The 12,924-nt window shown below is 48.0% G+C and overlaps 1 non-coding gene across 1 annotated transcript; it reads right to left on the bottom strand.

Annotated features, from left to right (window-relative positions):
- Positions 1-5,536: 5,536 nt before the first annotated feature.
- Positions 5,537-5,611, bottom strand: TRNAS-GGA (transfer RNA serine (anticodon GGA)). The gene has a single exon. It is a non-coding gene; the product is annotated as a tRNA-Ser (tRNA).
- Positions 5,612-12,924: the final 7,313 nt, after the last annotated feature.

The following is a 12,924-nucleotide window of genomic DNA, read 5'->3' as shown; positions in this document are numbered from 1 at the left end:
CGCAGCTTTCTGTTCGCGTAGCCCTGCTGCTATCACTTTTTCGGTTCCCCTCGTACAAGCCATCGTTCGCCAGGAACTTGAAAACATTGGCTTACATTGTGTCTGTGCTGTCACTAACCTCAGAGCTAGCGAACGCCCTTCTACTATTTTCGATCCACCTCGATGCTTCTCTCCACGTTATCGCAACCCGACTCAATAGAGAACTGCGGTCGACCAGCCAATATGTTTCACCTGTCGCCGCATTGGTCGTGTCGCCTGATACTATCGCAACTCGTGGCCCTCAACAGCTCGCACGCCGACCAATCTGAGCCGTTTTATTGGAAATACCCGCAATTTTTCACTCACCACCGAGACTAACAGCGCCGACAACTCTGCTAGGAACACGTGGTACAGCCGCTCACCATCGCCGTGCGGACACCAGTCTCGTTCACCGCAAACATGTCGCCCATCTTCCCGTTTGCAGCAGCCGCGTCGCCTTTCGTCCCCTGTGGCTTTTGGCTGCATCCTTTCTGAAAACTAAGAAATGCAGCCCTCAGAGGTGGTGCTGCATTGCCTACTACTGCAGCAAATCCTCTGTCTGTGCCCACAAGGAGAAGCGTAATTGACGTTAAAAGAGACGGCGTACCTGTCCAAGCACTCGTGGACACTGGAGCCAACGTGTCTGTGATGAGAGCTAGTCTACGTAGGCGTTTAAAGAAGGTCCTCACCCCAGCAGCTGCCCGAGTGCTTCGTGTGGCCGACGGCGGCGTACTGGTTGTGCTTGGAATGTGTACTGCGCGTTTAAGTATAGCCGGCTGCCCTACTTCTGTTTTCTGTGATCGACAACTGCCTTCACGACGTTATACTTGGACTGGACTTTTTATCCACTCATTCTGCTCTCGTCGACTGCGCGACCGGCGTTCTTCAGTTAGAACTGCCTCAACTCGCCGATGCTCCAGCACCACCCCAACGCACTTGTGCTCGCTTCAAGATGTGCGTCTGGTACCCGAGGCAATTACTTACGTCACTTTGACCGCTCAGCCACAGCTTCCTGACGGTGAGTATGTGTTTCGCCCCATCGTCGACGTGCTTTTGAACCGGAACGTTGCTGTTCCGCATACGCTGGTCACAGCTGCTAATAACGACGTCGTTCTACCGCTTCTGAATTTCAGCCTGTGCCCTCAAGTGATCCCGGCTGGCATGTTCTTCGCCAGCGTTTCTAGTGGTTCCGACTTTGACATTGAGAGTCTGAATGCCGAGAGTAATTTCTTGGCGCCAGTTGCAGCTCCCAGCTCTGGTTCCTTAACGGACGACCTCGCGAAAATGATTGCACTTCACCTCACCTCGGCACAGGTCACGGACATACGTCTCCTGCTTGAATCGTACAGCGACATCTTTGACTTCGGCGACAGGCCTTTAGGACAAACATCTGTTGTTCACCAGTATAAACACTGGAGACACGAATCCTATTCGCCGGCGTCCCTATAGTGTATCGCATGCTGAACATCGAGTCATCCAATCAGAAGTGGACAAAATGCTCCGCAAAGGGGTCATCGAACCACCAGCCAGCCCTTCGACTTCGCCTGTCGTCCTTGTGAAAAAGAAAGCTATTACCTGGCGTTTTTGCTTCGACTATCGCCACTTAAACAAGATAACGCGAAAAGACGTCTACCCACTGCCACGCATCGATGACGCCTTAGACTGCTTGCACGGAGCTAAATACTTCTCGTCCATCGATCTTCGATCCGGCTACTGGCAGATTTCAGTTGATGAAATGGACAGCAAGAAGACGGCCTTCATCACACCTTAAGGCTTATATCAGTTCAAAGTCATGCCCTTTGGCCTACACAATGCTCCTGCGACATTTGAACGTATGATGGACTCTCTCCTGCAAGGCTACAAATCGGCCACCCGTCTGTGTTACCTTGACGACCGTTATTGCTTTTCCTCCCCCGTTCGGCAGCCACATTACCCGACTCGCTGCCATTCTTGCGGTCTTCCGAAAAGCCGGCCTCCAACTGAACTGCACGAAGTGGCAATTCGGGCGCCGTCAGATTGCCATGTCAGGACACCTGGTTGACGCATCCGGTGTTCAACCAAACCTGGAAAAAGTTCGCGCCAGGTGCTTGGGTGCTCCTTCGGTCACCATGTCGTCGGGTTGGCCTCTCCCAGAAGCTTCTCTCTCACTACACAGGGCCTAATGAAGTCCTACGTCAAGTTAACGACGTAAATCACGAGATTGCACCGCTACAGTTTGAAGCTTCCTCAGGTCCGACGCCTGTTGACGTCGTGCACGTTTCGCGGCTGAAGCCATGCTTCGCTCGCAATTCTTCGCCTACCATGCGCCGAGACGGCACTTTCCCACCCGGGGTTCCTGTTACGGAAGGATGAAGAAGAGAGGAAGAAGATGATCGCGAGACGCTGGCTGCTGCGATTTGTTGGTGACTCATCCTGTATGTATATTGTAAATACAGTCATTACATACTCCTAACATCCCCGTAGCAATATTGATGCCAGTTTAATATTGATCCTAACATTTCTGGACATGGTGCCTCAGTTGCGCCTCCGCTTCCAAAAGATATCACGAAGCACGCATTCCCCATTTACCTCACAATCCCTGACATACGCAAAAAGTCTGATATGCCTGTTTCGGCAATGTTCCAATCGGCTCAGTCTCACATGCTCGAAAGGTTTCCAGATTATCTTCAAGTATTCACAGATGCACCTATACACAGCGACGGTCAAGGAGCGTCTGCAGCTTTTTTCTGCTCTTCGACTCAAGTATGGCGTATCTTTCAAATACCTCATGCAACTTCGTCAACAACTGCGAAGCTAGCAGCGATTAATGTTGCACTGAAATACGTGCAAGAGGACTTAACTACATCGCAGATTTCCATCTTTAGGGACTCCAGCGCTGCCCTTAGCAGGTTGCAACGCGGTGAGATTGATTGCCCAGTTGTGCGCGGCATTACTGACTCTGCAAGTAAATTTTCATCACGTGGGGTATCTCTCGTTGCTCAATGGATACCTTCACACGTAGGAATCGCCGGAAGTGAAGAGGCTGATCGACTGGCTTCAACTTGCGCTCATAACAACTGCGACTGCCCAGAAATTTTGTGCGAGCTTGATGACGCTAGCCTGCCGATTCGTCGCCGCCTACTGAGGCAGCATCCATACCAGCGCGTCGCAAATGGAACGTTTCCGCCGCGTGTTCGCGGTCGAAGCTTGCCTCGTCGCGCTAGAGCGCTGCTACTCAAGCTGAGGGTTGGCTGCGTGAACGTGCACGAACATTTGTACAGACAAGGACGCGTGGCCAGTCTATAGTGTACGTCTTGTGGCTGCTGCGAGACACTTCAGCAGCTTATATTTGAGTGCCCCGCTTTCAGTGCGCAGGCGCACGTCGCTAGTGAGGAACTATCATCTCCTTGGCCTGCAGTGTACGACACTCGAGGAATGCTTGTACCCCAATGGTCGTGCGTTTAAACGTGATCAGGCTCATCGTGCGCTATTTACTTCTCTATAAGAGTTAACTAAATTAGGTTCACGTTTGTAGCGTCGAAACTATTCTATTCAACATTCTGTAGTAGCGTGACCTTCAATGACCGGCCCTACTGTGCGTGATCTGTACTGCGTGTTCTACTTTGTTCTTCAGATTTCTTCTGTTGCTCTTCCTTTCCTCTTTCCTCCCCTTCTTCCTATCTTCCATTTCTGTGTTGCTGTCACTTCCCTTCTGAAGAGTAGGCAGGCGTTGTGCCCCTTCCGGTGGCAGTTGCAAGCCTAGCTCCTCGCTTTCACTTTCCTGTTATTTGTATATATGTGTTGAAAACAAATAATAATAATAATAATACTAATAATAATAATAATAATAATAACAACAACATCACCACCTCTTAAATGGTGTCATCCACACAATTCTTTTCGAGAAGATATTGCCTGCAGTCTGACCCGCTAAAATTTGTAAATTGCAATACGTGCCATAAGAAAATTAGTTTAAAGCTTCACTAGTGAATTTTTGTTAATTAGTCGATTATGCATTTCAATTTGTTGCGCAAGTAATGTCTGTCTCTTCGAGTAGACCAGCTCATGCACTAGAATTGTGCTATCTGTCACAGACATTTTTTAAACATTTTTCAAAGTGTTCGCTGAAACACTCTGCATGTTGCTCAATATAGAGAGCTTAAAATATGTGACAGTAAATGTTCAAATTTGAGCACCAATGGTAAGTAAAGAAAGAAAATTGTACTATGGAAAGCCTATAACCAGACGCAAATATCGAGCACGGGCTGTAAGCCCCGCAAACCTCATAAAAAGAAGAGAAGAATAGTTATAGTAGTTACGATATAGCGACAAAATTATAACTTTTGAGCTGAGTGACAGAAATGAAGGCACAAATGCGTAGGGATCCGCAGAGGGACGCACACTCTTTGAGCTCTAAACTGGGTGCCGGGGTTAGTCAATAACTTGGAAACTATCGCTGGTAAATATTCTGAGGATAATTTTGCCAGCGTTGTTTAACATCCTGAATTTTAGCATCCTGAGCGCAATTACTTGAGGAAAACTCAGGCAAGCAAAAAATAAGATGGCGGTCTTTAATGTGGGAGAAGGCTGAGTAAAATCGGTTCAGAGGCCAATGAAAACCTGAACTTTGCTGTCTCATAACCTATCCAACCTATCAGGGGCACTGTTCAGGAGTATTATTACCGCACATGCTTATTCTTTATAGAACACTAAAATATGTGTTCTTGTAATTTTTCCCCCAAACTTCGAGGGCTTTAAAGGCTTCGAGGGTTTCGAGGGCTCACGTTGCAGCTCGGCCTCCTTCTTGTAGAGTGTGTCGAGGGATCAAATAAATGAATAATAACTGCATTGTCATTGCCAAAGATGCTGCAAACGAATTCTTGAAGGCTACGCACTGTCAAGACAAGTAAAATATGTATTCTTTATAAAAGAATATACTTGCATGTGTCAAAAATTGTGTCCAAAATAACTGATATTAATGCTTGCATGTTTTCTCTCTAATAAGTAAAGAAAATATCAAACGAACTTCAGAACTATATCAGTTCGAAACCAGCAAACAGTGCATGCCGCTGATATGAAAAATGTGAAGGCTACGAAATGGACAAGCTGGGGACAAATATTTTAATGAAACTTTGTCATTAAAGAACATTGTTTACATATTTGTAGATATGCGGCGGCCAGGTAAAATCTCAATGACGATATCCCTTGTTACAATGTATTGCGCGGGAGCAGCTGTGACCGGTCGTGTATTGTGTGTAACTGCACCGAAATTATAGTCGCAACAGAGAGCACATATAAAAAGCAGGAGTTCTGCAAAATATGCGAGGGCGAGTCAAATGAAAGTGAGCCAATGCGAATATATGACAAACGGGCTGCTTTATTTAAATGTAGTCTGGCGTAGTAGTTCTGCGGAAACCCGCAAGGTGGAGAGAAGTAATGAATAAAGGGAAAATCAGACATCCACCCGCTCGTAGCAATTGCTACAAAGGAAACCCATACGGGTTCCTCGAAAGAAAAGCCTCAAAGTTGAAGAAAAATTCGCCCTGGTCCGGGACTCGAACCCGGGACCACCGCCTTTCCGGGGCAGCCGCTCTACCATCTGAGCTAACCAGGCGGCTAGCAGATGGCAGGGCGAAGTCGAATTTGTCGACAACACGAGGCAAAGGCAAGTGTTTGGCGTAGTAGTTCTGCGGAAACCCGCAAGGTGGAGAGAAGTAATGAATAAAGGGAAAATCAGACATCCACCCGCTCGTAGCAATTGCTACAAAGGAAACCCATACGGGTTCCTCGAAAGAAAAGCCTCAAAGTTGAAGAAAAATTCGTCCTGGTCCGGGACTCGAACCCGGGACCACCGCCTTTCCGGGGCAGCCGCTCTACCATCTGAGCTAACCAGGCGGCTAGCAGATGGCAGGGCGAAGTCGAATTTGTCGACAACACGAGGCAAAGGCAAGTGTTTGGCGTAGTAGTTCTGCGGAAACCCGCAAGGTGGAGAGAAGTAATGAATAAGAGAATAATGCCTTTGCCTCGTGTTGTCGACAAATTCGACTTCGCCCTGCCATCTGCTAGCCGCCTGGTTAGCTCAGATGGTAGAGCGGCGGCCCCGGAAAGGCGGTGGTCCCGGGTTCGAGTCCCAGACCAGGACGAATTTTTCTTCAACTTTGAGGCTTTTCTTTCGAGGAACCCGTATGGGTTTCCTTTGTAGCATTGCTACGAGCGGGTGGATGTCTGATTTTCCCTTTATTCATTACTTCTCTCCACCTTGCGGGTTTCCGCAGAACTACTACGCCAAACACTTGCCTTTGCCTCGTGTTGTCGACAAATTCGACTTCGCCCTGCCATCTGCTAGCCGCCTGGTTAGCTCAGATGGTAGAGCGACTGCCCCGGAAAGGCGGTGGTCCCGGGTTCGAGTCCCGGACCAGGACGAATTTTTCTTCAACTTTGAGGCTTTTCTTTCGAGGAACCCGTATGGGTTTCCTTTGTAGCAATTGCTACGAGCGGGTGGATGTCTGATTTTCCCTTTATTCATTACTTCTCTCCACCTTGCGGGTTTCCGCAGAACTACTACGCCAAACACTTGCCTTTGCCTCGTGTTGTCGACAAATTCGACTTCGCCCTGCCATCTGCTAGCCGCCTGGTTAGCTCAGATGGTAGAGCGGCTGCCCCGGAAAGGCGGTGGTCCCGGGTTCGAGTCCCGGACCAGGACGAATTTTTCTTCAACTTTGAGGCTTTTCTTTCGAGGAACCCGTATGGGTTTCCTTTGTAGCAATTGCTACGAGCGGGTGGATGTCTGATTTTCCCTTTATTCATTAAATGTAGTCTCCGTGAGCATTTAGATAGTTGTCCCACTGACTAACGAGTCGCGTGATTCCTGTCTCATAAAAATTGGGCTGTTGCTTCAAAAATTCTGTAACTGACTTGAACATTGATTTTACTATACTTGAACGTCATCGTCCGACACGAATCTGGTTCCATAGAGCTGTTTTTTCAAACGCCCCAAAATGTGGAAGTCTCAAGGCGACCGGTCTCGCCTGTATGGTAGATGTTGCATCGTTTCCCACTTGAACTTTGCCAGTTTTCTGTTAAACACATCAGCGACGTGAAGATGGGCATTGCCATGGAGCGAGATTACCTCATTCCTGAATTTGTGAACGTCATTTCTATTTGATTGCTATACGCAGCCGAACCGGAGTTTCACAATATCGGAAACGATTGATAGTCTCTCCAGCTTTAGCAAATTCCCTCAGCTAATGGCCCCTGACGATCGAAAAAAAAGTCAACAACACCTTCCCGGCAGAAATGACGGCCTTTGCTTTCTTTGGGGTTGGTGAATTCGAATGTTTCTACTGTAAGCTTTGCCGTCGTGTTTCAGGCTTATAGTAGTGGCAACATGATTCGTCCCCGGTCAAAATTGTAGACAAGATTCAGATGAGTCAAGGCTGCACCGAACCTCTTCGTCTTCTGCCGGTGGTTCAAAATATTGGGCATCCACTGCACACACAAGAATCGATAACCGAGATGTTCATGAATTATGGCGTGAACCGAACCGTGATTGATGTTCACACGCTCTGCAAGTTCATCGATGCTTATCTTCCGTTCTTGTCTGAGCCCGGTCTTGGATCGTCTTTGCAACTTTCACGTCCTTCTTTGAACCGTTTGCTCCAACGCTTTACAGTGGCCAACGAAATGCGATGTTCAACATACACGGCAGCCATACGGCGACTGATTTCTTTTTGGGAAACACCTTCAGCTGTCAAAAACCTCACGACACCACGCTGTGCAACTTTTGGAGTGTCCATTATGTCACGCAACCATGTTCAACCCAGTATATGAGAGATGCTTGTGTGCTACGCGCATGCCTCGCAGATAATGAACCGAACCATTATTGCGCAGGGTGGGTTGGCTCACTTTCATCTGACTCGCCCTCGTATATTAAAGAATCGAAAATACAATGGAATAAACAAATGCAAAGATACAGCTTGATAAAGGGCAAAAAAGTGTCACTGGAAACAAAGTTCCCTGCACGTATACACAAAACCTGGCAAGGAGATATTTAAATATACGTATAAGTAACCAATAAATCTACGTATCTAAGAAAAAGTCACAGTATATAATGCGTCAAACAAAGCAAATAAACATGTTGGGCAACCACAGATGCACAGATCACAGCACTCCCTCCCTCCACTCGCCCTGATGTATCGCGCGCGACAGGAGGCGGCGCGCTTACGCACACAAGACTGAGCCACCATCATCGGCTCATCCATGCCACCACCTCCCCCTCCCCCGCCCCGCCAACACTTTCACTCGCACATGCAGCATGCGGCGCGCGGTCGCCCTTGGACTTGTGGGGGATGCGCGACTCTCGCGCGTCCCCTGATGTGTTTTTCCCGCATGGCGCGTCTCCTGTAATCCGGCTTCGCCGCGTGGCCTGCGTGATGCCCACGGCGGTCGATGTGGTTGGGGCGCAGTGCGAGAGATGGCGCGAGTGTTGCGTTGCTAACGCCGCCTTACGGCAGGGTTACTTGGGGGCGCAGGCGAGGACGGGCTGGCGCTTCCCCGGCGGGTCGGCGCGCAGCGTGGACGTCTCGCGCGCGCGCGCGGCGACCCATGCTTCTGCGAGACCGCCTCGCGTGGCCGCCTGCGAACGCGCCACCGTTGGCGTGACCGAACACGCGAACGACCAGGCGTTGGGATCCAGCATGGAGCGAACATATTCGCTCGCTTCCGGTCGCGGTGAGTCGGGCTTCTAGATTTGCGCGCGCCCATCGGCATGTTTTGTGGATAGCAACTCGGCTAGCAGGCATTGATCTATGAAAGGTGCAATAAATGCCCTTGTGATTGTTTGCACTACTGTGTTGTCGTTCCTTTGTCCCAAGAGCACGGGTGTGAGAGACCCCACAGACTTTATACGGAACATGAGCTCGACGGCGATGGCAGGAATGCGCCTGCAGTGTCCATATAATTGCTATCGCAATAATATGAATGAATGAATGAATGAATGAATGAATGAATGAATGAATGAAGGAATGAATGAATGAATGAATGAATTTATTTCTCCTGTTTACAATAGAAAGGAAGCAGAAGCTAAAGGCCATGTGGCCTGACAAAGGCTTCTGTTCCCACAACAATTCGTCACGCAGGCCGTACGCAGCAACATGTATCATACAGACATACCGAGATCGACTGGAGTGTCGCGAGACAGAATATTATTTTCGTGAAACAGAACATGTCTACAAGAAATATGAGAAACCAACAGGATACTCAAAGCACAATACATTTTGTTTCAGACCAACAGCAACCTGAAAGCAAAAGAAACAAAAGACTGACAATTTATACTGCGGTTCTAATGAGACAAACTCAAATTGTTCAGAATGAGAAAACTTTTGTATGATTTATTCAAACATTCCATAATTTAATCTTCAAAATCACGTAGGCGATTTAGAAGTGAAGGTGCCTGGTAACTGACTCTAGTTGTTTTCCGTAACTGCTTCTTATTTTTGGTGTTCTCATGTTATGTTGTCGAAGGCTGCAGTGCGGATTGGTGGGTACATTCAAGATGTACTGTGATTTGTTTTGTTTAATGTATTGCAGCAACTTGTAATAACACACGTGGTTTGCCGTTAACATAGAATGTTTCATAAAGAAATGGTGTGGTTCTAAAGTTTTGTACAAGGCCATAATATCCCTCGAATGCACGTAAGACTCTTTTTTGCAGCACTATCAATTTATTATAATTTTTTTGCGAAGTAGTGCCCCAAATTAATATGCAGTAGGTTAATCTAGAATCAAAGAGTGTGTAGTACAATGAACTTTTAAACCGTGGAGGAACCAGAGCACTCAGTCTGTATAAGCAACCAACAGTATTAAGAGTGTCCGGCAACTGAAGCGTCCCGTGGCACATTACTTTCCGCAAAAGAAGAAGTAACAAAATCGAACTTTTACCATGCGATAATTTGCGGCACCGCAACAATGAATTTCTTTCTTTTGTTGGGTGGGGGCACGGAAACAAAAACGCAAAGCAATACATGTTGGCCCCAATGGAATGCCTACTTTGGGCACGTAATGTGGCTACCGAAGGAATATCGAAGAAAACGTGATAAGCTTGGTCTGCCAGGCGAAAATCCACCCGGCCAGAGCAAAACGAACGCGCATCGAAGTGCGCCGCGCGGTGTTCGAGGCAACGCAAGAAATGCGCATGCGCTCTGGCTGGCTCTGGCAGCCCGCGGGTAACGACAAAAAAAAAATCAAGAGGCTCAATGTGTCCTCGCGAGAACACAAGTCAAAGTAAAAAAAAAAAAATGAATAAGAACGCAGTTACCTTTGCTGGCTTTAGTGTCTTGACATGGATGCTTTGGCGCAAGTGAAAAAAAAAACATGTTGGTATTCTTTTCTGTGACATGACAACAAAAATGAACCACCACAACGCTTCGTCTCATCGGACCTCGCTGCGTGCTTTGTCAACTTGTCTGATAGTGTGTTAATTTGGCTGTCTAGTTGTATGGTCCGCTCTACGACCTTAGAAATGTCAATGCACCTTTGGCATCAAATGTTTATAACGACGTTAAACCCACAACGTTCCAGAATTGAAAATCTAAAACGCGACTTTGCAAATTTTAGTGCACGTTTCGTATAAAAAGTTAATGAGAACTTTATACCCATGAAGTTTCGGAATTGAAATTCATGCGCCCCGGAGATTCCGCCGCCTCCGCGAGGTGCCGCGACGAGCCCGCTTGCCATCAAAACGCCCTTGAAACATTGTGCTCGGATGGGGCCGCTTGCGTCATGTGAGTCGCGGTGCGTGAGCGTTGCAGCGAAATCCAGCCCGAGTTCGCCATGTTCACGCTGAAATGTCTTTTCGAGCGTGAAAAAGACCTTCTCGACAAAATCTAGCATGATTTCCCGAGGCGGGGGTTCTTTTAGTCGGTGGTGCATGACAGCACGAAAACGTTAAGGGGGGGGGGAGGCTGCAACCCCATAATGCCCCCCCCCCCACCTGCAGCGCTGTCTTACCAGTACTCACCTACGGGGCAGAAACCTGGAGGCTTACGAAAAGGGTTCTACTTAAATTGCGGAACGACCCAACGAGCTATGGAAAGAATATTGATGGGTGTGACGTTAAGGGGAAATTAAGAAGAGAGCAGATTGGGTGAGGGAACAAGCGCGAGTTAATGATATCTTAGTTGAAATCAAGAAAAAGAAATTGGCAGGGCATGTAATGAGGAGAGAAGATAACCGATGGTCATTAAGGGTTACGGACTGGATTCCAAGAGAAGGGAAGCGTAGCAGGGGGCTGCAGAAAGTTAGGTGGACGGATGAGATTAGGAAGTGACCCGCCGTGGTTGCTCAGTGGTTATGGTGTTGGGCTGCTGAGTACGAGGCCGCGTGATGGAATCCCGGCCACGTCGGCCGCATTTCGATGGGGGGTGAAATGCGAAAACACCCATGCACTTAGATTTAGGTGCACGTTAAAGAACCCTAGGTAGTCGAAATTGACCCGTAGTCCCCCACTGCGGCGTGCCGCATCATCATGTCGTGGTTTTGGCGCGTAAAAAACGCCAGAACTTCATTTTCGCTCGGACGCATGCGCTCCTTCTTTTTTTTTCCTGACGAGGGTGACGGGAACCTCGTCGCGCAATTTGTACCATGGCTATATATCAGGGCATGTGTGACGTAACACACAGAGAGAGAGAGAGAGAGAGAGAGAGAGAGAGAGAGAAAGTGGGCAGTACATATACTTCTTTTTTCCTTCGTGTCTCTTCGTTTGTCTGTGTTATACGTCACACGTGCCCAGCTATGGCTATGACTCAGCCCCAACTTGCCCACCTTTGAGTAATTCTAAAGTTACATGCAATACATCTGTGCCAGAATGTGGACAGAATGTGTGCCAAGTATATGGACTTTGCAATGACGTCACCGAGTCCACCATATATTGCCCTACAGCTTGCACGGCAAATAGCAGCGCTTCATGTCGATCCGCCTAACTGCAGCAGGCCCGTCGAGACTGTCAACCGGACCGCAGAAAGTGGCGCGTGGCCCAGTTACAAATCCTGTACGCATGGAAGTTCAACCTTCGTGTTCTGTACCTAGGACCATTTTCCCCGCAAATTATATGAGAAATTGAGTTTCGAGATAACACAGTCTACATAAACCTACTTTACTCCTTAATTAGTCACCCGCCGTGCTGGTTTAGCACGGCCATGGCATTACGCTATACTAAGCACGAGGTCACGTGATCGAATCACGGCTGTGCGGCCGCATTTCGATGGGGACACGTTAAAAAAGTAAAAAAAAAAACAGGTGGTCAAAATTTTGGCGTGCCTCATAATGAAATCGTGGTCTTGGCATGTCGAACCCGAGATTTTTTTATTCTTAATTAGCGTCCCTTTACTGTCGAGAACCGACATGTGGTCACGGTGGTGTAACACGAACTGGAAAGAAAGTATCGAACGACTGTACCACCGCTTGCTTGCTCTTCTTTAAATGTGCTTTTCCGGTGCTGCCCGATTATTGGCCAATCCCGCACAGTGAATATGCGCCACAGTTTACGAGATCATCATCATCATCATAATTATCATCTTTGTGATCAACCCGGCAAAATATGGGAGCTGTTCACTGCAGTATAAGTTCGGGAAGGGCCCGCCTCTTCTTTGGCGCTTCTTTCTGCGGGAAGCTAAAGGAGTTTGGGTTTACTGCGTTATTTGGTCCTATGAAATCATTTAGGCACGCAAAACAATAAAAAATGGAGGATCCCTGACTGCTTCTCACGCTTCCCCGCAACTACAGCTTATGTAATCGCAATGTTTACCAAGAAACGCTGGCGGCGAACGCTATGCACGAAGGCGGGCTTTCTGGTAGAAACGCGGCCTCTTGCGCGGGCCGATCGCGGAGGTACTGAAAAGCCACGCCAAGAAAATTACATAATGTTCAGGT

This window comes from Dermacentor variabilis, chromosome 5, assembly GCF_050947875.1.
Source record: "Dermacentor variabilis isolate Ectoservices chromosome 5, ASM5094787v1, whole genome shotgun sequence".
In the NCBI taxonomy this organism is placed as follows: domain Eukaryota; kingdom Metazoa; phylum Arthropoda; class Arachnida; order Ixodida; family Ixodidae; genus Dermacentor; species Dermacentor variabilis.
Note: the sequence above shows the minus strand (reverse complement) of the source record. Positions and strands in the feature narration are given on the sequence as shown.